Source organism: Balaenoptera borealis (genome assembly GCF_965194805.1).
Source record: "Balaenoptera borealis genome assembly, chromosome: X".
Lineage (NCBI taxonomy): Eukaryota > Metazoa > Chordata > Mammalia > Artiodactyla > Balaenopteridae > Balaenoptera > Balaenoptera borealis.
The window spans coordinates 69,144,208-69,168,624 of record NC_138881.1 but is presented as its reverse complement, the minus strand read 5'-3'; the positions used below and the strand labels follow the sequence as shown (position 1 = coordinate 69,168,624).

Here is a 24,417-nt window from a genome sequence, read left to right as displayed (position 1 = left end):
CTGTGCTTGCACAAAGGCTTCTTGGTGGCTGCAGCAGCAGCCTTAGCATCTCATGCCTGTCTCTGTGGTCTGCACTGATAGCTGCGGCTCGTCCGTCTCTGGAGCTCCTTTAAGCAGTGCTCTTAATTCCCTCTCCTCGCGCACCAGGAAACAAAGAGGCAAGTAAATGTCTCTTGCCTCTTCGGCAGCTCCAGAGTTTTTCCCGGACTCCCTCCTGGCTAGCTGTGGTGCACTAGCCCCCTTCAGGCTGTGTTCACACAGCCAACCCTAGTCCTCTCCCTGGGATCTGATCCAGAAGCCGGAGCCTCAGCTCCCATCCCCCACCTGTCCTGGCGGGTGAGCAGACAAGCCTCTCAGGCTGGTGAGTGCTGGTCGGCACTGATCCTCCGTGTGGGAATCTCTCTGCTTTGCCCTCTGCATCCCTGTTGCTGCGCTCTCCTCCGTGGCCCCGGAGCTTCCACCTCTGCCACCCACAGTCTCCACCTGCAAAGTGCCTTCCTAGAGTGTGGAAGCCTTTCCTCCCTCACAGCTCCCTCCCACTGGTGCAGGTCCCATCCCTAGTCTTTTGTCTCTCTTTTTTCTTTTTTCTTTTCTACCCAGGTGCGTGGGGAGTTTCTTGCCTTTTGGGAGGTCTGAGTTCTTCTGCCACCGTTCAGTAGGTGTTCTGTAGGAGTTGGTCCACATGTAGATGTATTTCTGATGTATTTGTGGGGAGGAAGGTGATCTCCATGTCTTACTCCTCCACCATCTTGAAGCTCCTCTTATTCATCAAATATATTGACCTATAATTGCCTTTTTTTGCAGTGTCTTTTTCTGGTTTTGGTATCAAGGTAATGGTGGCTTCATAGAAAGAGTTTGGGAGTGTTTCCTCCTCTTCCATATTTTGCAATAATTTGAGAAGAATAGGTGTAAATTCTTCTTTGTATATTTGGTAGAATTCCACAGTGAAGCCATCCAGTCCTGGAATTTTATTTGTAGATACTTTTATTATTATTATTATTACAGATTCTACTTCACTTCTGGTGATTGGTCTGTTCAAATTATGTTTCTTCTCGACTCAGTTTTGACAGGCTGTCTGTTTCTAGAAATTTGTCCATTTTTTCTAGGTTGTCAAATTTGTCGGCATATAACTGTTCATATTATTCTCTTATTTTATTTTTTGCATTTCTTTGATATCCTTTCTTATTTACTGTCTTTCATTTCTTATGTTGTTGGAGTCTTCTCTCTTTTCATCTTGGTGAGCCTAGCTAGATATTTGTCACTTCTGTTTATCTTTCAAAAAACCAGGTCTTCATTTTATTGGTCTTTTCTAAAGTTTTTTGATCTGTATTCCATTTATTTCTTCTCTGTTCTTTATTATTTCCTTCCTTCTGCTGTCTTTCTATTTTGTTTGTTCTTATTTTCTAATTCTTTTAGGTGGTAGGTTAGAGTGTTTATTTGAGATTTTTCTTGTTTCATGAGGAAGGCTTGTATCACTGTGAACTTCTCTCTTAGAACTGCTTTTGCTGCATCCCATAAATTTTGTAATGCTGTGTTTTCATATTCATTTGTCTCCAGGTATTTTCTGATTTCTTCTTTGATTTCATCATTGACTCATATGTTTCTAAGGAGCATATTGTTTAGTCTCCATGTGTTCATTCGTTTCCTGTTTTTCCTTCTGTGGTTGATTTCTAGTTTCATACCATTGTGATGAGAAAAGGTGCTTTAAATAATTTCTATCCTCCTAAATTTGTTGAGGCTTGTTTTGTGACTTTGTATGTGGTCTACCCAGAGAATGTTCCATGCTTGCTTGAATAGAATGTTTATTCTGTGTTTTGGGGATGTAGTGTCTTGTAGATATCAATTAGATCCAACTGGTCTACTGTAACATTTAGAAACTCTTATGCCTTACTGATTTTCTGTCTGGATGATCTGTCCATTGATGTTGGCAGGGTGTTAAATTCTCCTCCTATTATTGTATTATTGTTAATTTCTCCCTTTATGTCTGGTATTATTTGTTTATAAATTCAGGAGCTCCCATACTAGGTGCATATATGTTAACGATTGCAATATCCTCTTCTTGTATTGATCCCTTTATCATTTTATAGTGCCCTCCTTTGTCCTTATGGACGTTGTTTTAAAGTTTATTTTGTCTCATATGAGTATTGCTACCCCTGCTCTTTTGTCATTTCCATTTGCATGATATATTTTTCCATACCTTCACTTTCGGTCTGTATGTGTAAGAGAACTACATTTTTAAACTCTCTTCCCCCACATTTTGTGATTTTGATATCGTATTTTATATCTTTATGCTTATCATTTTACTGTTTATTGTAGTTATAATCACTTTTTCAAATTTTTGTGATTTTTTTACATCTATTGACTGGCTTAAGTGACCTTCAATCCTTTAATATATTTGCCTTTCATATTGTGATTTTTCCCTTTCCTATCGATTCTTGTTTCTTTTATATTTAGAGAAGACCTTTTAATATTTATTTTAGGGTGGTTTAGTACTGCTGAATTCTTTTAGTTTGTCCTGTCTGAGAAATTCTTTATCTCTCCTTCTATTCTAAATGATATTCTTGCTTGGTATAGCATCCTATGTTGCAGGTTTTTCCTTTTCAGGGCTTTGTATATATCATGCCACTCCTTTCTGGCCTGCAAAGATTCTGCAGTGAAATTAGCTGATAGCCTTATGGGGAAGCCTTTGTAACTGACTGTTTTTGTCTTGCCACCTTTAGAATCTTCTCTTTATCTTTAACTTTTGCCATTTTAACTATGATATGTCTTGATGTGGGTCTGTTTGGTTTCATCTTGTTTGGGACCCTCTGTGCTTCCTGTACCTGGATATGGCTTTTCATCTTTAAGTTTGGGATTTTTTAGCCATAATTTCTTCAAATACATTTTCGATTCCCTTCTCTCTCTTTTCTCTTTCTGGAACCCCTATTATGCATAGGTTGGTATGCTTTATATTATCCCATAGATCTCATATGTTGCTTTCATTTTTTTTCCATTTGTCTTTCTGTCTGTTGCTCTGTTTGGGTGATTTCCATTATTCTATCTTTCAGATCACTTATTTGTTCTCTTGCATTATTTACTCTGCTATTCATTGCTTCTAGACTGGTTTTTATCTCATCAATTGAGTTGACTACTTTTGATTGGTTCATCTTTATAGTTTCCAGTTCCTTGTTACAATGATCTGCATTTCTATCAATAATCTTTCTTAATTCCTTTAGCATTCTTATTACCTCATTTTTGAACTCAGGGTCTAGTAGACTGGTGAGCTCTGCTTCATTATTCTTTCAGGGAATTTCTCTTGTTCTTTTAAATGGGAGTAGTTCCTCTGCTTTTTTATTTTATTTAACTTTCTTTGTCTCTATGAATTTAGGAGAAATTGTCTACTGTGGTCTTAAAGGGCTATTTTTATGTGGAATCATCCCTGGGTGGACTGAGTCTAATATTTTTGATACAAGGACTGGTTTTAGTTTGGATGCCAGCCACATCTTTCCTCAAAGTATGCTGACTGTTATCCTCTTGATAGGTGGTGTGATTGGTGTTGTGGTGTCCAGAGTCTGCTTTGAATGTTGGATGGGCCTCTTCTTTGGCTCTCATGGCCCTATTGTGGGCAAGGTATTCTCTCCATTTGTTGAATTAGAAGCCCTGAGGGTTAGGTTTGATCAGGCTCCATTATCCTTGAGTGCCTGCCGTGTCCCAAGGGAGGTGATTGCTGAAGGATGTGAGGTCAGTGTGGTCACAGAGAACCTATTTGCCACCTGTATAGGTGTCCACAGTTCCACTCAGATGCAGCCCAAAGTCATGTCCCTTTTTCTGTTGTGTTTGTACCAGACCTACTGCAAAGTTGTGGTGTAGAATAGCCTGGGGCTGGGGGTTGGCGTGTTGAGGCTGCATAAATTGAGGTAATTGCGCTGCCACCTGGGATCCGGGCTGCCTCTGTGGCAGTCTTCTCCCAGGACCTGTCTTCCCCAGATTTAGAACTAAACTGCAATGTGGAGTGGGCAGAGCCAGGGCACTCTCCCTGAGAGATGAACCATAACTCCTCAGGGTACTGACAATGGCCATTGCCGCCCCACCCAGACCACACCCCAGGCCCTCCCAGCTATTTCTGAATAGTTAAATGTGTCCTTTCCCAGGGGTGTCTGCCTAAGATTCAGTGCTTAGCTGCTATATGTTCTTTTGGCACCACCCTGTGTGTGCACTGATAATGGTCTCTGCGGCTCCTCCCAGATCACACCCGAGGCACCCTGGTCTGTCTCTGCATAGCTGGACTGAGTCCTTGCCCAGAGCTTGCACCAGGCTGTGGTGTATAGTGAGCTGGGCCAAGATGTTTGCTTCTTAGGATTGGGAAGTGTAGCGAGGCAGCCACTGTCAGTGTACAGCTCTATCTGCAAGCCAGCATACACATACTCCCCATGTGTAGAGTCTAGGCTTCTTCAGCCCTTTTGTCTGTCTCAGTGGATTTCCCAGCAGACAAGGGGACTGGTCTCCTCCATGCAGGACCTCAGAACTGGGATGCTTATTGTGGCTTCACCTGCTAGCTCCCCAGGTGAAAGGTTTACCTCATAGACCTTCTATTCCTTCTGGATCCCTCCCAGGGGCACAGGTCTCAACATGATGCCTTTTTGTCCATCCTACCAGGTTATATGGAGATCTTTACTGTAGCATTGGTTGTACAGGAGTTCTTCTGCCAGTTTCCAGTTAGTTTTCCATGAAAATTGTTCCACATGTAGGTGTATTTTTGATGTGTTTGTGGGGGGAGGTGAGCTGCAAGTCCTCTTACTCCACCATATTGATCCCCTTCCCTCAGCAAACAATTTTTAATCCAGTTTTTATTTTGCCTGTATTTTTTGGATCCTGTCCTGTTGCCAATAGAGTAGTAAAATTGTATCTTTAATTTTTAATTGTAAAGCATCTTAAGTCATACCTTTTTAGAATAAGTAGGATATAAATAATAATTTTACTTAAATAGATTGCATTTAATAAATATTAAGATGTAATTTGGATTGGGCTTTTTACTTAATAAATGCATCCTATTGTTTTGCCATTGTACAGATTTGCATAATTTTGGTTTGTGTTAGTCTGCTCTAATTTCAAAACTTATCATCATCTGTACGACTACCTCCATCCTTTCCAGGATGGCAGTAATAGCTTCTGAACAGGTATTCCTGCTTCTATCCTATTCCCCTAGTCTTTTTTTTTTATAATTTTAATTGTATTGATGTACAGTTGATTTACAATTTTGTGTTAGTTACAGGTGTACAGGAAAGTGATTCAGTTATACATATACATAAATTCATTCTTTTTTAGATTCTTTTCCCTTGTAGGTCATAACAGAATATTGAGTAGAGTTCCCTGTGCTATACAGTATGTCCTTGTTGGTTATCTATCTTGTATATAGTGGTGTGTGTATGTTCATCCCAAGCGCCTGATTTATCTCTCCCGCCCACATTTCCCCTGTAGTAATCATAAGTTGTTTTCAATATCTGTAAAAAAGTGTCTGTTGTGTAAGTTCATTTGTATCATTTTTAAAATTAGATTCCATATATGAGTGATATCATATGATATTTGTCTTTCTCTGTCTGACTTACTTCACTTAGTATGGTCATCTCCAGGTCTATCCATGTTGCTGCAAATGGCATTATTTCATGCTTTTTTATGGCTGAGTAATATTCCATTGCATATATGTACCATATCTTCTTTTTCCATTCCTCTGTTGATGGACATTTAGGTTGCTTCCATGTCTTGGCTATTCTTTTCGGATTATGTTTTTCTCTGGATATATGCCCAGGAGTTGGATTGCTGGATCATATGGTAGTTCTATTTTTAGTTTTTTAAGAGACTTCCATACTCTTCTCCATAGTGGCTGTACCAATTTACATTCCCACCAACAGGGTAAGAGGGTTCACTTTTCTCTACACCTTTTCCAGGATTAATTGTTTGTGGATTTTTTGATGATAGCCATTTTGACTGGTGATACCTCATTGTAGTTTTGATTTGCATTTCTCTGATAATTAGTGATGTTGAGCATCTTTTCATGTGCTTTTTGGCCATCTGTATGTCTTCTTTGGAGAAATATCTATTATGATATTCTGTCCATTTTTTGATTTGGCTGTTTGTTTTTTTTGACATAGAACTGCAGGAGCTGTTTGTATATTTTGAAGTTTAATCCCTTGTTGGTTGCTTCATTTGCAAATATTTTCTCCCATTCTGTGGGTTGTCTTTTCATTTTGTTTATGGTTTCCTTTGCTGTGCAGAAGCTTCTAAGTTTCATTAGGTCCCATTTGTTTATTTTTGTTTTTATTTTCATTACTCTAGGAGATGGAATGAAAAATTATCACTGCAATTTATGTCAAAGACTATTCTGCCTAAGTTTTTCTCTAAGAGTTTTATAGTATCTGATCTTATATTGAGGTCTTTAATCCATTTTGAGTTTATTTTTGTGTTATGTTAGAGAATGTTCTAATTTCATTCTTTTACATGTAGCTGTCCAGTTTTCCCAGCACCACTTATTGAAGAGACTGTCCTTTCTCCATTGTATATTCTTGCCTCCTTTGTCATAGATTAATTGAGCACTGGTGCATGGTTTATTTCTGGGCTTTCTATCCTGTTCCATTTACCTATATTTTTGTTTTTCTTTGTGCCAGTACCATTCTGTTTTGATGACTGTGGCTTTGTAATATAGTCTGAAGTCAGGGAGCCTGATTCCTCCAGCTCCATTTTTCTTTCTCAAAATTGCTTTGGTTATTCAGTTCTTTTTGTGTCTCCTTACAAATTTTGAAATATTCTGTTCTAATTCTGTGAAAATTGTTATAGGTAATTTGATAGGGATTTCACTGAATCTGTAGATTGCCTTGGATAGTATAGTCATTGTGAAAATATTGATTCTTCCAATCCATGAACATGGTATATCTTTCCATCTGTTTGTGTCATCTTCGATTTCTTTTATAGTTTTCAGAATACAAGTTTTTTGTCTCCTTAAGTAGGTTTATTCCTAGGTATTTTATTCTTTCTGATGTGATGGTAAATGTGATTGTTTCCTTAATCTCCCTTTCTGATCTTTCATTGTTAGTGCATAAAAATAGTCTTTTTTTCCACAAAGGAATCAATTGATCTTTTAAAATTGTAAATAAGACCTTTCACTTCTTTTCTTAAAACTCTGCACTTTAAGTCCTTGGCTTTTATAATGAAATGTAAACAGTATATCATGTCCCTAAGTGATCTAACCTTTACCTACCTCTCCTCTCTCATTTCATCCTACCTTCTCCCTCACTTACTGTACTCCAACCATACAGGCTTCTTGTTTTTCCTCAAACACACCAAACTTGTTCTTGCCTTAGGGCCTTTGCACTTTATCTTCCCTTTGTCTGGACTGCTCTTAATCAAGATCTTTACTTGGAAGGCTCTTTTGTTGTTCAGATATCACTTCTTTGCAGTAGCCTCCTCTGACAATCTAAAGTAGCTTTCAACTTTCTGTCTCTGTACCTTTTTATTGCCATTTATCATGACCTAGAAGTTTATCTAAATATTTTAGTTGTGCATTGTCTGTCTTGCCTTTTTAAAATAAAAGTTTCTTGAGAGCAGTTACCTTGTCTGTCTCATTTTCTGTTGTGTCTAATTATCTGCTGTAGAACAGTGCCTAGCACACTGTAGGCACTCAATAAAGAATGTTAAATAAATGATTACAGATAAGCCACAGGCTTTTGAATAATTCAAGAAAAGACAAATTTATTGCCTTATATTAGGTAGGGTGGAACTTATCGTTTAATATTCAAACCAAAAGAGAGATCTCTAATTATGCTAAAATGTAGTATTTGTAACACTGACAATGACTTAATAAAAGCTTTAAGCCAAAGCTATGGCATACAAAGACTTTAATTTGAAAACAAACCTCTTAATCTAAAAACACTCATTCTATTTCACTTTTGGATCTCTGTTTGATGTCCTGATGTTTATATTTTGTGAAAATCATCTCTCTAGGAAAATATATTAAATCTATTAAGTAATTAGAGTGAATTAAAATGGAGAATTACCTAATATTTTCTGAGCTAAAAACAACACTAAATCCCAAACTAGATATCCCTGTTCTTGTCTAATCATGAAAAACCAAAAGTTTGTGATAGAGAAGACTAGTCTAAAGTGGTAATTTTTGCTGTTGACAATAATACTGTCTCTTGTCTGGCACTCTACAAGATTTTCTTCAGCCTATTGTGTTCTTTGGAAGAGATAAAAGTTTAAGTTGGATCAATTTCTCCTATCACATATTGTCAAGGATGTGTTCAAATGGCAACTTAGACTGGGCATTTGTTTGACATGGCCAAAAAAGTTAGTTATTTTTGATGGCAAATGAAAAACTATGTACATCTGTACACACAGGACCTCCTAGCAGCTGTCAGAAAGAAAATATATGGCTGCTAGTTCTAGCCATTTCCGTTTTTGGTAGCCTAAGAAACTCCTGGAGTGACTTTTTGTACCTTATTCTAAAACATGTGATGACTAAGTCTTGCTGACATAATTGACTATGCCAAGAATTTGTGCTTGGAGTTGCTTAGAACATCCCAAGGACTGATTCAATCCCAGAGGTCTTCAGAGGAGCTAGGCCACTTATTCTTCATTATTGACTCTATAGGGCTAAAAAGCCTCACGCTTTTCTTTCCTTTTCACCTACTTCTTTTTTTTTAAGCTGATATCTTCCACTCCTTTTCATTTGTTTATCTTTTTTACCTTAACCTTTTTAAGAAAAAGGTTTTCTTCTATGCTCTTTATTTAAACTTCTCCATAGGGCAGTGATCATCTAAATATAGTCAGTATTTTTTGAGCTCCTACAATGTGCCACGTATGTGGAGCAGTATGGTATTATTTTTGAATTGTGCTTCTCAGTGTCCGAGGAGATTCCAAGGTATCATTTCAGAACCAACTTGAGAGTGGGTTGTAAGAGTTGAGTGGAAGGGGAAACGTGTGGCTAAGTGGATGGAGTCTGAGTCACCAACTCTGATGAATCAGAACAGGCCTATTTTTCTCTGTTTTATGCATTGATCTTTTGTGTTAGATATTTTCTTAAAGAAAGGGATCCACTACTAAGGAAAACCGGTGAAAATTACTGTTATTCTGCAAAGAGCAGGTTTAGGAATTGGAGCCAGACAAACCTTAGATGAAATTTTAGTTTAAACTCTCTGTGGCCTAGAATCTCTCTGTATATCCTTAGGTGAACTTATTTAAACTCTAAGCCACAGAATCTTCATTTTTTAAGTTGGAGACAATAATATTTATCTCACATAATTTCTCATGGATTAAATAAAATAAAATAACATAAATAAAAGCATCTATAACAGCATCTGGCACACACTAGGAAGTCAATGCATGTAAGTTATCTAAGTCCTATGGTGGAGAGAGAAAAAAAAGTAAGCCAATATTCTTATTCACAGAAAGCTTATATTCTAGCTAGGATGAACACATCAATATACCTAAGACAATTAAAATATAGTTCATTATTGTATGGGGACAACTATAAGAAAACCATTATTTCTAAAGAGATTGAGACACATGAATTAAAATAATTAAAGAAAACTTCATGAATAAGGCATGCCTTAAATAAATTAGGTCCTTGGTTCTCAGCCATCAGTATGCAGCTGAATCAGCTAAGGAGTTTTGAAAATAATTAGGCCTCAACTCAGATCAATTGAACCAGAATTTATAAAGTTCCTAGCACATAGTAAACTTTTAATAAATGGTAGCTGTTATTATTTGATTAATCTAATTTTGAATATGTTCAAAAGTAAAACCAGAGCACATTTGATTTGGACAGAACCAAAGCTACCTGAAAAAAAGTATCATTTTAGGTTTAGTTGGGCATTTGCAATTACAAACTTGTTCAATGACAAAATAACTATATTACTGAGAATTAAATATACGTGTGGATAATAATAATGTAGATGGTGTAAGTAGTAAGAAAACATGTTATTTAAATGTATATAAATGATCTCCAATGTGCCAAAGGACGTTTCTATAAAACCTTGTTCATTGGACAATTGTTTGAGTTCTGGAGTACATTATTTTATTGAATGTAAATTTAGGTCACATTTAGGATTCCCAGTGAATTCCCAGAAGTCAGTATAACTCATTATTTTTTGAATTATAGTACAAATACTAATGAGCACTCAGATGAGGAAATGCATTGTGAGAAAAGCATGTTTATCTTTAGCTTGGACAAGAAAAATAGCACGATCAGGAGCTTCTTGCCTAGTCCTCTTTTTCCTTTTGTTCTGTCACTTGTGAAGAATATCTTTGGCAGTGAGGAGAGAAGGAAAGAAGTAGTCCTGGACATTAAACTTAGTAACTATCTAACACTGGTTCAGAGAAATTACCTTTCTATGTCAGTCATTCTTCACATGCTTTGCTTGAGGAACTGAGTTCACTTCAAGATGGAAAAGTACAAGGTTGGGGCTCTGAAAATATTTTCTCATATTCTGTTCCAGTGTAATAAGCTTGTCATCCAAATACCTGAACATTAGTTCCAGTTCAATTTCATAAAATGTGGCTTTAAGCAATTCACCTTACCTCCCTAATCTTTTGCTTCATTATCTGTAAAACCTAGATAATAATACCAGATTTTTGTGAAGATCAATCATTCAAATATATGCTTTGGGACATTTATAAATTCTTTATTTTTATATAGGCTTTAAATATAATTTTATAAACTATAAAATCTTTGCCATATATATTACCATAGTAAATGCATACATGTATATATGCATGTATATATATGTTTATATATATGTTATATATATATATCACAGACAACATTAACCTAAATAAAATTCCATGACTTTTATGTCAATAAATAATCATCCAGTGATGGTGGGAAGTTCAGGCAATAGATCCAGGTGGAGGAGAATTTTTGTGCAAAAGGAATCTTAATATTGAACTTCATGTACCCAAAACATATAGCCAGTGCCCACTGCTTACAAATCTTCAGCTTCAGTGTGATTGAAGGACAGTAACCAAATTGATAAATCAATAAGAATTTGGACTGTTTGCTTTCAGACAGTACTTCACAGATGTTAGAGAATTGCTCAGGCCCAAATAGTGTTTCTTTGGTGTGTTTCTTTTGTGTGGACCTCCTCTATTGTTCATGGCAATGAATCCTTCATGGTTAACTTAACGACATATAACATCTGCCTTCAATGGTAGAAGCTAGCAGCAAAAATGACACAGCATACAATGTGCCACAAATCAGCCTATGCTTATTTTGTCATTTGGTATATAGTGGTGCTGGTAGACATATTTCCATTTCTCATTAGAGAGAAGGTACGTAAAAGAATACTAATTCCTTCCATTTGTACAGAGTTTAGAGTTTTTGAAAGCCTTGAACGGGTTTTCTTCTTAATTTTACAAAAAAAAATTTTTTTTTTTGCAATACTTGCAAAACAATGTGATAAAAGAGGAAAACTTATTTTGACTTTCAAAAAATGTACTTTGTGATTTTTTTAAAGAAAATTATCTTTAGGAATGTAATGCAACAAAGTCTTCAATACTTGAGAAAATTCTATTGATATGAGAAAATATTTTTTTTAATGAAATGTAGTTCACATTTCAAAAAATAATTTAAATAATGTTAGGCTTATAGAGATTTGCTGCATATATTTCACTCGGCTTCTCCTGATGATGACATCTTACATAACCTTGCTACAACCATCACATCTAAGAAATTAACATTAGTAATTTAACTAAATTACTAAATTAACTAAATTACAGACTTTATTAGGATTTTCCAGTTTTTCCACTTATATAATTTATCTGTTCCAGGATCCTTTCCATAATGTACTTAGTTTTCATGCCTCCTTCGTCTCCTCTGGTCTGTGATAATTTGTCATTCTTTCCTTATTTTTCATAACCTTGATGATCACTAGAAGTACTAATCACATATTTTGTAGAATATTCCTCAATCTGGGATTGTGTTATTTTTTCTTATAACTAGATTGAGGTTATGTATTTTGGACAGGAATGCCACAGAAATGATATTGTGCCCTTCTCAGTGCATGATATCAGTAGGTATATGAAGTTACCATGTCTTATTAGTGGTGGTGTTAAATTTAATCACATGATTAAGTTGATGTCAGCCAGGTTTCTCCACTGTAAAGTGACTATTTCCCCTTTTGTAATTAGTAAATATGTTTGAAGAAATATTTTGAGGTTATGCTAATATCTTGTTTCTTTTAAATGTTTGCTCACCAACTTTAATATTTATTTGCAATATTTCCTACTCAGACGTTCTGATGATGATTTTATGTTTCTCATTTTGGAGGGAGGGAGATGCAAGAGGGAAGAGATACGGGGATATATGTATATGTATAACTGATTCACTTTGTTATAAAGCAGAAACTAACACACCATTGTAAAGCAATTATACTCCAATAAAAAAAAAATTGAAGTACTTCTTTAAAAAAGGTTGTATCTTTCCCTCATTCCTTTATTTATCTAATCATTTGTTTATATCACTATGAATTTAATAGATATTTATTCTTTGGGTTCTAATCTAAAGTTGTCACTATTTATTTTGTTGTTCAAACTCTTCCAGCTTGGTCATTGGGAGCTCTTTCAGATCAGCTTCTCTGTCTTTTTAACATGTCCCTTCATTTTTGTTGTTATTATTATACTTGATGAGCATTTCCTTACTATGTGAGACCACAAGATGCTCCAGGCTCATCTTGTATTTTCCTTGCCCTCAGTCCTGAAATCAACCACATCATCAAGGAGCCTTGGTTCCTTTTATTAGGGAATGATATTTGGAAACCAAGATCTGGGTGCTCGATGTGCTTATTACTACTTTGAGTGCCATTGCTTCTAGACCCTCTCAGTGGACAGAGCTAGGAAATATAGGTGTGCTTACTAACATGTATGTAAATACACACATCTCTGTTTATCTCTGTATACATCTCTCTATATAGACATTAAAAAGCATGAGTTACTGATACATCTTACACCAAGGCATCACCAAATATTTTTTCATCTTATTTTGAAATAACAGAACTTATACCTTTTGGAAGTTTTCGCTCATTAGGCACCTCCAATGTAATGGAGACCTTGAAATTCCTTTTGACATTCTTAAAGTACAAGTATTACTCATTAGTCTCTTATTTTCTAAATCTAGAATGGAATGATAGCTGTTGTTTCATTTGTTATATGACTCTGAAATAAATTATTTAGGTTTTCCCCAGAAACTTCCTAGTCAATAATCTATTAATTTGGAGACAAAGACAGAAAAATTTGTAAAGTCGGATCTTATATTTCTAAAATGTAAATGAAGGGAAAATTATTCCATCTAATGTTCAGGAAAAGATCATCACTCCACTAAAATTAGATATCAGTTTTATTGTAAATTTCTGTCTCAAATTGTTGATGGCTAAATATTCAGCAGGAATTAAAAATTTTACCTTAAAACATAAAAGACAATGAGTCGCTCAGAAAGTAGTTTAAAAATTTTCCCTGGGCCCTTTGAAAGCAGCTAAGCATTCTTGAAAAGTAAGCATAAAGCCACTGAAGGATAAAAGACACTCAATTTTTTAAAACTTTCAACTCAAATAAATAGTTTGTGGAAAGAGAAACAAAGACAAGTCAGTTCTGTTTAGAATCACAATCACTGAATAAAAATTAATTAGACCAGTTTCCAATAACATTTTTTAAAATGTAGTATAGTTGATTTACAATACTCTGTTAGTTTCAGGTGTACAGCAAGTGATATATATATATATATTCAGATTATATATGTATATATATTTCAGGTTATTTTCCATTATAGGTTATTACAAGATGTTGAATATAGTTCCCTGTGGTATACAGTAAATCCTTGTTGCTTATCTATTTTATGTATAGTGGTGTGTATCCATTAATCCCATACTCCTAATTTATCCTTCTCCCCTCCTTTTCTCCTTTGGTAACCATAAGTTTATTTTCTATGTCTGTGAGTCTGTTTCTGTTTTGTATATAGATTAATTTGTATTATTTCTTAGATTCCACATATAAGTGATGTCACATAATATTTGTACTTCTCTGTCTGACTTACTTCATTCACTTAGTATAATATTCTCTAGGTCCATCCATGTTGGTGCAAATGGCAATATTTCATTCTTTTATATGGCTGAGTAATATTCCATTGTATATATGCCACATCTTCTTAAACCAGTTGTCTGTTAATGGGCACTTGAGTTGTTTCCATGTCTTGGCTATTGTAACTAGTGCTGCTATGAACATTGGGGTGTATGTATCTTTTCGAATTAGAGTTTTCATCTATTCCACATATATGCCCAGGGGTGGGATTGCTGGATCATATGGGAGCTCTATTTTTAGTTTTTTTAAAGAAACTCCATACTGTTTTCCATAGTGGCTGCACCAATTTACAGTCACACCAACAGTGTAAGAGGGTTCCCTCTTCTCCACACCCTCTCCAGCATTTATTATTTGTAGACTTTTTGATGATAGCTATTCTGACCTGCGTGAGGTGATACCTCATTGTGGTTTTGATTTGCATTTCTCTAATCATTAGCGAGGTTGAGCATCTTTTCATGTGCCTGTTGTCCATCTGTATGTCTTCTTTGGAGAAATATCTGTTTAGGTCTTCTGCCCATTTTCTGATCCCATAAATTCAGGCTCCTCCTATTGGTTATATTATACTTCTTATGTTTAATCTGTTGGTATCAGTGTAATATATTTTGATAAAAAGCACAAAAGCTTTATTTCCTTACTTCAAAATCCTTGGATATAAGACTTAAACATGGGATTTAGGCTTCTTAGTTGAAAATAAGAGTGTGTAATACAGAAAACTTAATAGAGTGCCCAGAGAAAATATGTGCTATCCAGAGCTACATACAGACATCAAGGACCAAATTAATCCTGGTAATATCTGGTGAACTCGATCATATACATCATGTATATTTATGGGTTCACAGTACTTACGAACACATATGTCACTTCTGTCAATAAAGACAGAATACTTAATAAAGACAATATGGTCAAGGAATGAACTAAATTCACTAGTATTGCTTTTAAAGGAGTGCAGTCAAATTTTTGTTGATCATTTTCATAGCTAACTACGTTTCTTATACTTGTAACTCAAACTTCCAAAACACCACCAGTTGGGAGGCAAAAAATAGGGCCATAATAAAGATAATAAAGTTGTAATTCTCTGAATATGGCTCCACCTGCAATTTCAGGAGCACAAACTCAACTTTTAAGGTTGCTTCCCAGCTACGTATGGACAACGTGAAGAATGACATGCAGGTATCCATGAACTTAGTTCACTTGATTCCCATGTAGAATTCAAATTTTATTATCTCTTGATTTACTTCATGTTCATTATGTCTACTGCCTAAGGCACCAATGTCTTCATCCAAGGTATTAATTTCCCAGGTTTTATTAAGTCTGCTGATATCTGGAAGTCAAAGATGCTGAATGTTGTTATCAGGTTATGTTGCCAATTCAGTAGTATTACCCCTACTACTGAATACACTGCCATTACCTTACATTTTCTAATGACCTGCAGGGGTTTTAATGAAATTACTTCTTTAAATTTTACCTTCTAAAATTTATTGGCATATTTATTAATTAAATGAATGTTGAGAAGTACCAGGCACTACATTAGACACTGGAGATACAGTATCTAACATAGTTTCTGCCCTCATGGAGCAACATACTAGTGGGGGAGACAGACATTAATAAAAGAAATACACAAATAAATTCCATATTACAAGTATGACAAAGACTGTGGAGAAGACTGGTGCTATGAGAGTGATACCAGTGGAAAGGAGTTCAGAAAAATCTTCCTTGAGGAAGCAATATGAAGTCAAAGGAAGTGGAGATGGTGGGTGAGGAAGAACATTTCAGAGATACTCCTCATCTTAGACTAACTGGAGGAAAATCTGAACAAGTCACCTGTTGCATATAAAATAGTCTCTCTCATCCTATGCTGGTCCATTGTCCTTAGTCAAAATTTTATGCCTTCTCTATCTCTTTCCTTGAGATAAGCTTTTTTTTCCCAGTAGAACCTTCAGTACTTTATGAAAGTAGACAGAGTGTCAGTCTTAGCCATAAACCTCCCATTGATGTATATCTGAATCCCAAATTGAACACAATGAGTTTCTCAAGGTGAAAACCATTACCATATACTGAAAAGAAATGAAAGACATCTACATTATTTGTTTATCTGAATTCAAAATGTTTCACTCCACTTTATAATAGTGCTTTGGGATTTCCAAAGGACATGGTGTTACTCATTCAAAGCATCAATACAAATTATAATAAAATCCAGTTTTTATTGTCTGTCTTTCTTTAAGGGCTGCATATGAGTCTCTAGAGAGCTACATGTCATTCTAGAATCAAAGATTTGTAGTTGAGAGTTACTGAGTTGAACTCTCCCTATTGAGCCTAAGACAAAACTGTTATGCATATCCAATTATGGAAGGAAGATCATAGCTCATCTTCATTTTCTCCCTAATAATTTTTGAAATGCACCTCAGTCATACTGATACCTTGCAGTTGAAAGGATTTTTAAAGATGGAATTGGATGCTCTTTGAATGGTTGGCTATTTCCCCATGACTTACTTCTTCCAGAATATCCATAACCTCAGTTCATCTTTTGCCACTGGAGAAATGATCCTTCTTTTTTTCTGTGAGAATTGAACTTTTGTGTTTAAATTTGTATCATAAATAATTGTAAAATAGAAGAGATATAATAACCCCTTCCTCATGTACTCATCTCAAAGCTTGAAACATTATCAACATTCTGATATTTTATTTCATTTACGGTTAGACTTTTAAAAAAATCAGATACTTATATTAGATTCTTTCATTTTAAATAATAGCCTTCAATAGAAGTGAGTGTTTAGGTTTTGTTATTCTTATTCCATAGCGGGGAAGCAGAGGTTAAGACTTGCGTAGGGTCATAGCATTATAGCAAACATTAAATTATTAGAACTACAGAATCTTGATTCCATATCTCTTTCTCTTCATTTGTTTTTTAAATCAGATAGCTTCTCTCCTCAAAGAAAAGAAGGCTTATTGCATCTTTATAAATTTATGAAAACTCTCATTGCTCCTTGGAGAAAAATCATTTAATCTTTCAGATACAAGATCTTTATTTTTATAATAGCACCTTCTATGTCCAACACTTCAAGGGGTAAAATTGACTTTCTGAATTTAGTTTTTGTTTGATCAGTAAAATTTATTACCAGTCTGTGACTAAGTTTTCTGCTTGCTTGGCTAACTTGAGCTCCATTTGACGAAATCTGACTCTAGAAATTTCATGCCCGCACGATTACCTCCAGGTATGGGTTCAAATCTTCCAGTCCCTGTTTGAACTGGTCTCCTAAGACTCTCCAAGCTTGGCTTACATTTTTAGCTCCTAGTTGGACTGGCTTCCTTGGTCTGCTTCAGCCTGACCTTCCAACACATTATACTTGGCTAGTTTTCTGGTCTACTGCTTGGACTGCCCTCTCAGGCTCTTCACCAAACTTCCCTGTAATTACCAGTGTTCACTTTGTAGTCTTGAATAATAACTGTAGTTCTGTCAACGCAGCCTCTGACATGTGGCAGGTTTATCTTTTCAGTTTAAACTATGGTAGATCATAGGGACTAGTTATACCAAAAATGCCGACTGGAGAAAAAAATTCCATAAGTAAGTTATCACTGTTAGTCTGATTCTTAGCCCTTGCATCTCCTTGCTCTTAATAGCAGGAATCCCTTGGCCCATGGACTCATACCTGTCCCAATCCCTAATTGCAATCATGGGCGGAGACAGGAGGGAACTATTAAGCTTCATCATGTATCATTTGCTATTTATCTGATCCCAATTTTTGGGCCCCAGTTTTGTTAACTGAACTATTGCCTAGGGTCTTGTTTTCATTTCCTATGTGTGAACACTTGCTTTAATGTCCCTGTTCTTTTAGAATTGGAATCCTGATTCACTTCTTCTAGACTTCTTTCAAGTCTAGAGTTCTTGTCCCTGGATCCCAGATGAATACTAGTTGAGACCTTGCTAGCTACTCACAGAATTTTCTTGATTTTATTACCTGGATTTTAGAGCTCACAACAAATTGGATTCCCTTTTCTGCTCTGCTAGCTGTATTGGTTGGATTTAAATAATAATACTAATAAAAATGGATAATATTTATTGAGTAATAACTATTTTCTAATGTCTAGCCTATGTACTTTCAAAGTATTACATTATATATACCTCACAGCAAGCCTGAGATAAGTAATGTTATTTTGCCTGAACTTCCTGTTGTCTATGACCATATCCTGTGGGTACACATTCTGTTTCTACACTAGATTTTCTTAACACTTATAAGTGAGTCTGTCTCCTCTGTCCCAATCCCTCAACCACCATGTGTCCCATTAGTGGTTGGTCTAGCTTCATGTCTTTGCTGCTCTGAGCTTGTCCAAAATCATTCATTCAATCAGACCATGGATAGCCATGTTCTGACATATGAACATGATCTCTGTTTTGTCTTTCTAGAATGATAACATAGCTAAGGGTTTGGTATCTCTGGTTAGACAGACTGAAATTCAAATCTTAGCTCTAGGATTTTCTAGCTGTATAATGTTGCACAGTTTTTAATTTATAAAATGAGATTAATAACAGTAATTATCTTCACAGTGATATTATGGGAATGAAAATAATTTTACATATAAAATATTTAACATACACAAACTTGGTATATAGCAAGAGTTTAAAAGTGCTGGATAATATTAAAATCGAGTTCAGTGTTCTTATGGAACATTGAACTCCATTGGATTGTGTTCTGTCTTTAATATTCCTGGTCTAACAAATGAAGCTGTCTGTGGAAAAGAGAAATTTATTTAAAAACAAAAAAATACGTTTTACTTTTGACTAGAGAATTTTCTCTACCTAAAGAATTAAGGATTCTCCAAATAATAACCGCAGTCTCCACACACAGGTAATAATGCATTTAGGAAATAAAACAGTTCATTTAAATTGCAAAGAGTAAATATTTAAGACATTGATATGATTTGGGGAAAAGAAAAGCATTAGGATGATTAAAATAGAGTTTATTATCAATTAATGGAATGTCCAACTAGCCTCAAGGATATTTCTAAAGGAAACTAACTTTTAAATAAAAATTGTGTGTGATACTATTACTAAATAGAAATGAGAATATATTTAAGAAAGTAATCGAGACCCAAAAGGCCATACCTCTATGTTTTGTGCTTTCAGTTTCCTGGTCTGGTTCAATTTCTTTAGAATTCCCAGTGAAATTTTTCTCCTTGGTGGTTTCCATTTTTCTTAATTCCTGATTATCCCCAATTATTTAACACACTTATACTAAGAGCTTCTGTATATGAAAGCATTTGGGAAGTATCAGGAGAGATGCTAAGAAGCATAAGAAAGTTTATAGACTCAAGGAGCTTATCATCTAGAGCTATAAAATATGTAAACATGTGAAAAGCTAAAATAATACAAAAGAACAGAAATCTAGGAAAAGGTGAATTGCTATAAGGCAATGTGATTAATCACTTGTATCACAATGAGTAATAAAGGAAATAGGGTCCAGAGAAGTTCAGAAGAGGGCATATGCATTTGGGCTAAAGTGCCCTGGAAAAGTCTTTCTTGGGGGAGAAGGAATTGGAACTGGTTTTGAATGGTAAGTAGGATTTGGACTGTCTCAAACATTTTTATTCTAAAAATAATCTACCTTGGTCTTCATATTAAGGTCCTAAAATGCTTTCAAAATTTCAAGGGAGCAGAGCAGGATCAAAGGGCTAAAGATTAGTAAATGTAGATCTGAAAACTCCAGTTTCTTACTACTCTTACTGAACAGCTGGTAGAAATTTTGTAATTTCAGTCTCCACATCTCTTTTCACCACCCTCTCGGAATTTTCCTGGGAATTTCCATCTATGAAGCACAATTCTATTTCTCAATCCTCATGAAAAATGTTTGGGCAAATGGTTGAAATTTAACAATGCCTCAGTCATCCTGATTGAAAAACGGGCAGCCGCTCTAATCCACAGAAATGTTGGTTCACAAGGGAAGTGGGTAGTGTAAAATGTGTATAATGGTGACTATACATGCTCATTTGTTATTGCCATCATTGCTGACCACACATAGCTTCCCATTGCTCTCTCTTTTTCTATCCACTTATTTTAAGTTGCCTGAGTCAGATGCAAATCCCTCCCCTTTCTTCTTTTCCTTTGGCTCCAGATGCTGTTTACTAGGCTGGAAATGTGTGGTGGGCTTGGTATAATATGAGAGCTCCTACTTTTGGATATTTACATCATGAAGATTGAAGCTTTCATGTACTGCTGATCAGTTGGTTACTATGCTGTGGACCCTCAGAGGTGAAAATCCTTCCATTTGGGCAAAGTTGCCATGAATTTATTCATTATCATTTTCAACTGAGAACAAATTAAAATCCAGGCTTCTATTGGCTTGAGCCCTGGCAAATGTACACTTTCTGCTCCCGTAACTCTCTTCACTGGCACCTGAAAATGAAACCAGTTAGTGGAAATAGTGCTTGTTATGTTAAATTAAACTTCTTGAGAACTTTGAGAATTGAGACCTTTAGGTTCCATTTTAAATTCAGGGTGGATTACATAGCCTTCTAAATAACTCAAAGTTAAATTAGGTCAGTCCACTTTGTGAGAGATCAATCATAGGCATAAGTATGATTTCAGATTTCCCATATACTGTTAATGAGGATCTGATTGCACATGAAAGACACATCTGCCTCAATAGAAAAATTAATTTTATGTCCTGTAAGAAGTTGATTAATGATTCTGTTACCCCATACTCTAGCAAAAACCAGCACTGAATTAAAAAAACTAATATTCAATTAAACATCTTAGCTTTCATGAAATGAACTGATGTGAGACACTAATGGGTGACTGTCTTATAGGTTACATCCATTGTAATATAAGGAGAACATTGTACAGTACCTTTTTATTTAAACAATTGATGTTGATGTCTATATTGTCATTAAAATGGATAAAAAAGGAAAATCTACAAATACTGTGTGTGTTTAATATAAACCAATGAAGAATTATTTGTTTGGGTATAAAAAATTTTAATAATAATTAAACATCAATTTGTTGTGCTTGGCCATAATTTTAAAAGGTGTTGCTCTGAATGCAATAGTGAAGAAAATATATTTTAAAAGACTGTTTTTGTTATAAGTAAAGTTGAGAAATCATAAATTAAAACAATACTATCTTGGTTGGAATTAAAACATAATTCTTCAAGTAATATGATGTTGTTTTTCTCCCACAAGATACCAAATGTTTCATGTATATTCTTCTTTGTATGTTTAACATGTTCAACTTTTTCTGAAAATGTACTTTGTGTGTAAGATAGAAATATATGCATTGAGAGTGAGAAATACTGAAGTGCATATAACAAGGATTTGTAAGTAAAATTATTCCACCAGAAAAAATCAGGCAAAGCATTTCTTAAAGGAGATTTTTATGTCTGTCAACCTTAAATCCTATTCACTTTATATCTGCCAGCCTTAAATCTTACTTGCCTGTAGTGCTCAGTTTTTTCTCACTTTTGTAATTCATCAATACTTTTTTCCTGAATCCAAGAGTTGCTTTTCCTTTGATTCTGCATGTGAAGCAATAGTTGTATATTTGTAGTATTATAGCCATTTCTTGAGTTGAACAGTAGAATTTCATCAATGCTGTCTTTTTGAGGTGATGTAACATTTACAGAAATGTACATGCCATAGAAGACCAAGAACTCCATCACTTCTTCAGAGATATACAACAAATCTTCTTTTGGAAGTCCTCTTGCTTTGCTTGTGCACTTCTGGGTCAACTTTGTTTCCCTTAGGAACCTCCAAGAATACCTTTCCTCACTCTTTTTAAGTGCCTCCCATCCCCATCAAGTTACTGGAAAAAAAATCTGTCAACTGACTACCAGCACCTCTTTCTGTCAGATAAGAGTCAAAGATTTGTAGAATCAGAATATCCCTTACTGTTAAAACTACCCAATGCTCTTGCTACTGATAAAACGTCACTGAGATGAAGGAATGAGAAATAACTTACTGACAACTGGTTCTTGGCTAAACTGAGACAAGAAATCTAATTGCTTTGTTCAAAGTTAAGATTATCACATCTCCTCATTTGTGGCACCTAAAAATAGCCCAAATAAAACTAGGTTCCACCATGTATATATTGTTTAATGAAACAACTTTTTGTTTTCTAAAAATATGATGACTAAAATTAAGACCTGCTTATAGGATCCAATTTGAAGCAGATCCCAACAACCAAAAGGAAAACTTTAGCAAAAATATATAATGATAGTGATGGACTACAATCTACAGAGTAAAATAAGAATAAATGAATCCATACTAACACAAACAAACAATTGAATAAATACATTAATAACAGAAAATGTAATTCAAACAAATGTAGACAAATTATGGAAATAGAAAAGTACCATTGCTAAACACCACAGTAATTGTTTCAGTCGCTAACTAACAATGGGTGATAAAATTAGTGAGTAAATGTACTATGAGAAACAGGTTATTTGTATAGCCTCAAAGTATCTCTTTAAAAAATACTTATTAATTACAAAGGGGAAAATATTAACTTTACACTTTAGAAACTTGGCAGATATCACCTGAACTCAATGATGAAAGCTAACCATCAATAATGAGACATACCAACATCATGGACCTCCTAATATGATGCAATAAGAAAATAATAAACATTATTTTGTGATATCTTTGTCAAAAATGGATAACCTAACTTTTATTATTAGGAAACATTAGGCAAATGAAAAATGAGGGGGATTCCATAGCCTTTACTCTTCAAACATGTCAAGATCATGAAAGATGAAGACATACTGAGAAGCTATTCTAGATTAAAGAATACTGAAGAGACATGATAATTAGTGCATCATGTGATCTAACATCAGATCCTGAAGTAGAAAAAGGAAATTAGTGGGACACTTAGAAACATTTCAATAAAGTCTGTAGACGAGAATGCTGTATCAATGTTAATTTCCTGATTTTGATAATTGTAATGTGGTTATGTAATATGCTAACTTTTGGGGAATCTGGGTCAAGGATATACAGGAATTCTTTGTAGTACTACTTTTGCATTTTTTGTGTAAGTCTGAAATTTTTTCAAAATCAGCAGTTAAAAAATAAAAATAAAGGGAACCTTCCTCACAGACACTTTAGAGTCAGGACAAGTGAATGAATACAAGTTGCTAATTTTCATGGCTAGGCTCTCCAAAGGCTTGGAATCCCAAGCCTCCTTGAGGACTTCATTATTCTGTTATCTCACTTCTATTTTCCAGATTTTGGCTAATGTTTAAACTAACCTCTCACCTCTGCCTTCTTTCCATGTTAAGCCTTTTCCTCAAAGGAAAATATAAAGCACCTATTTCCCAAGATTAGCTGGAGAGAAAACTGTCCTACACTTAACATTTCAGGAAACAAGACCAAAAATCACCTTACCTCTCATAGACCGGATTTATATGGGACATCACTGTCCAAATCATATTGCCTCTTTTCACCTCAAATACGTCTTCTCACAGTTTTCAGTTCAAAGGAGCTAAGGAACAGTTTTAAGATAAAGAATGGTAGGAGAAGCGATTAATTCCATCAGATTAAAGTAGTGAGTCCTCTAGTAATCTCCCTTTTATTTGAATGAAAGTTAGGTTTTCAGGTTGGTTCATATTGGGTTGTCTATAATCAAGCAGGTAGAACTATATGTGAAGAGAAGATTGGGGGAGGCATGGCTTGGTGAATGATTACTACAAACTCTAGTTTGTTCCTTTCTGGCTGAGAAGAATGGCAAATATTCTTAGACCCTCCTCCACTTTTTTTTTTTTTGTAACTCAATAAGAGAATAAAGGAACAAACAAACAGAAACACTTGTGTAGATAAAAACAAATTTCTTTGGGGGAGTTCCTTTACTGTTTTTGTAGTTTGGCAGCTCTCAACATCTCAAAATATCATCTCACCCAAACTGTTGAAAGACAGAAACCTTTTGATTTCCCCCTGGAGACTCTGAGACTGAAAATGAAAACTTTGTAGTCCTAGTTCCATTTCAGACAATACAACTTGTATATTCTAGTTGGCAGAAACATGTAATTACTGAGTAGTTAATTCAATAAGTTTTATTATTCTAACTTACTTTCAAAGGAGAAAAAAATATACTTTCTCTTTGTTACCAATCTTAAGAGAATAAACGTCATATTTTGTGCATCATTAATAATGCAAATTAATTTTTGTATCACATAAGACTACAATTAGAAGTGAATATTTAATGCCCAGGTCAGAAAATCAAATCTTACACCCCAAGAACAATGCTTGCTAGCTACAGGACACTACTCTGAGAAAGACTGCAGGTACTGCCATTTTTATTTAACCTTTCTTGGTTTTCCCTCACTATCAATGGAT

The 24,417-nt window shown here is 35.0% G+C and overlaps 1 long non-coding RNA gene across 1 annotated transcript in view; it reads left to right on the top strand.

Moving 5' to 3' along the window:
- The first annotated feature begins 40 nt into the window (after window positions 1–40).
- The window catches only part of LOC309620858, a 491,448-nt gene continuing 467,071 nt past the window's right edge, over window positions 41–24,417 (top strand). Inside the window, exon 1 of the long non-coding RNA XR_014239706.1 lies at window positions 41–12,441. This is a non-coding gene — a long non-coding RNA (uncharacterized lncRNA). The remainder of the gene's footprint in view (window positions 12,442–24,417) is intronic.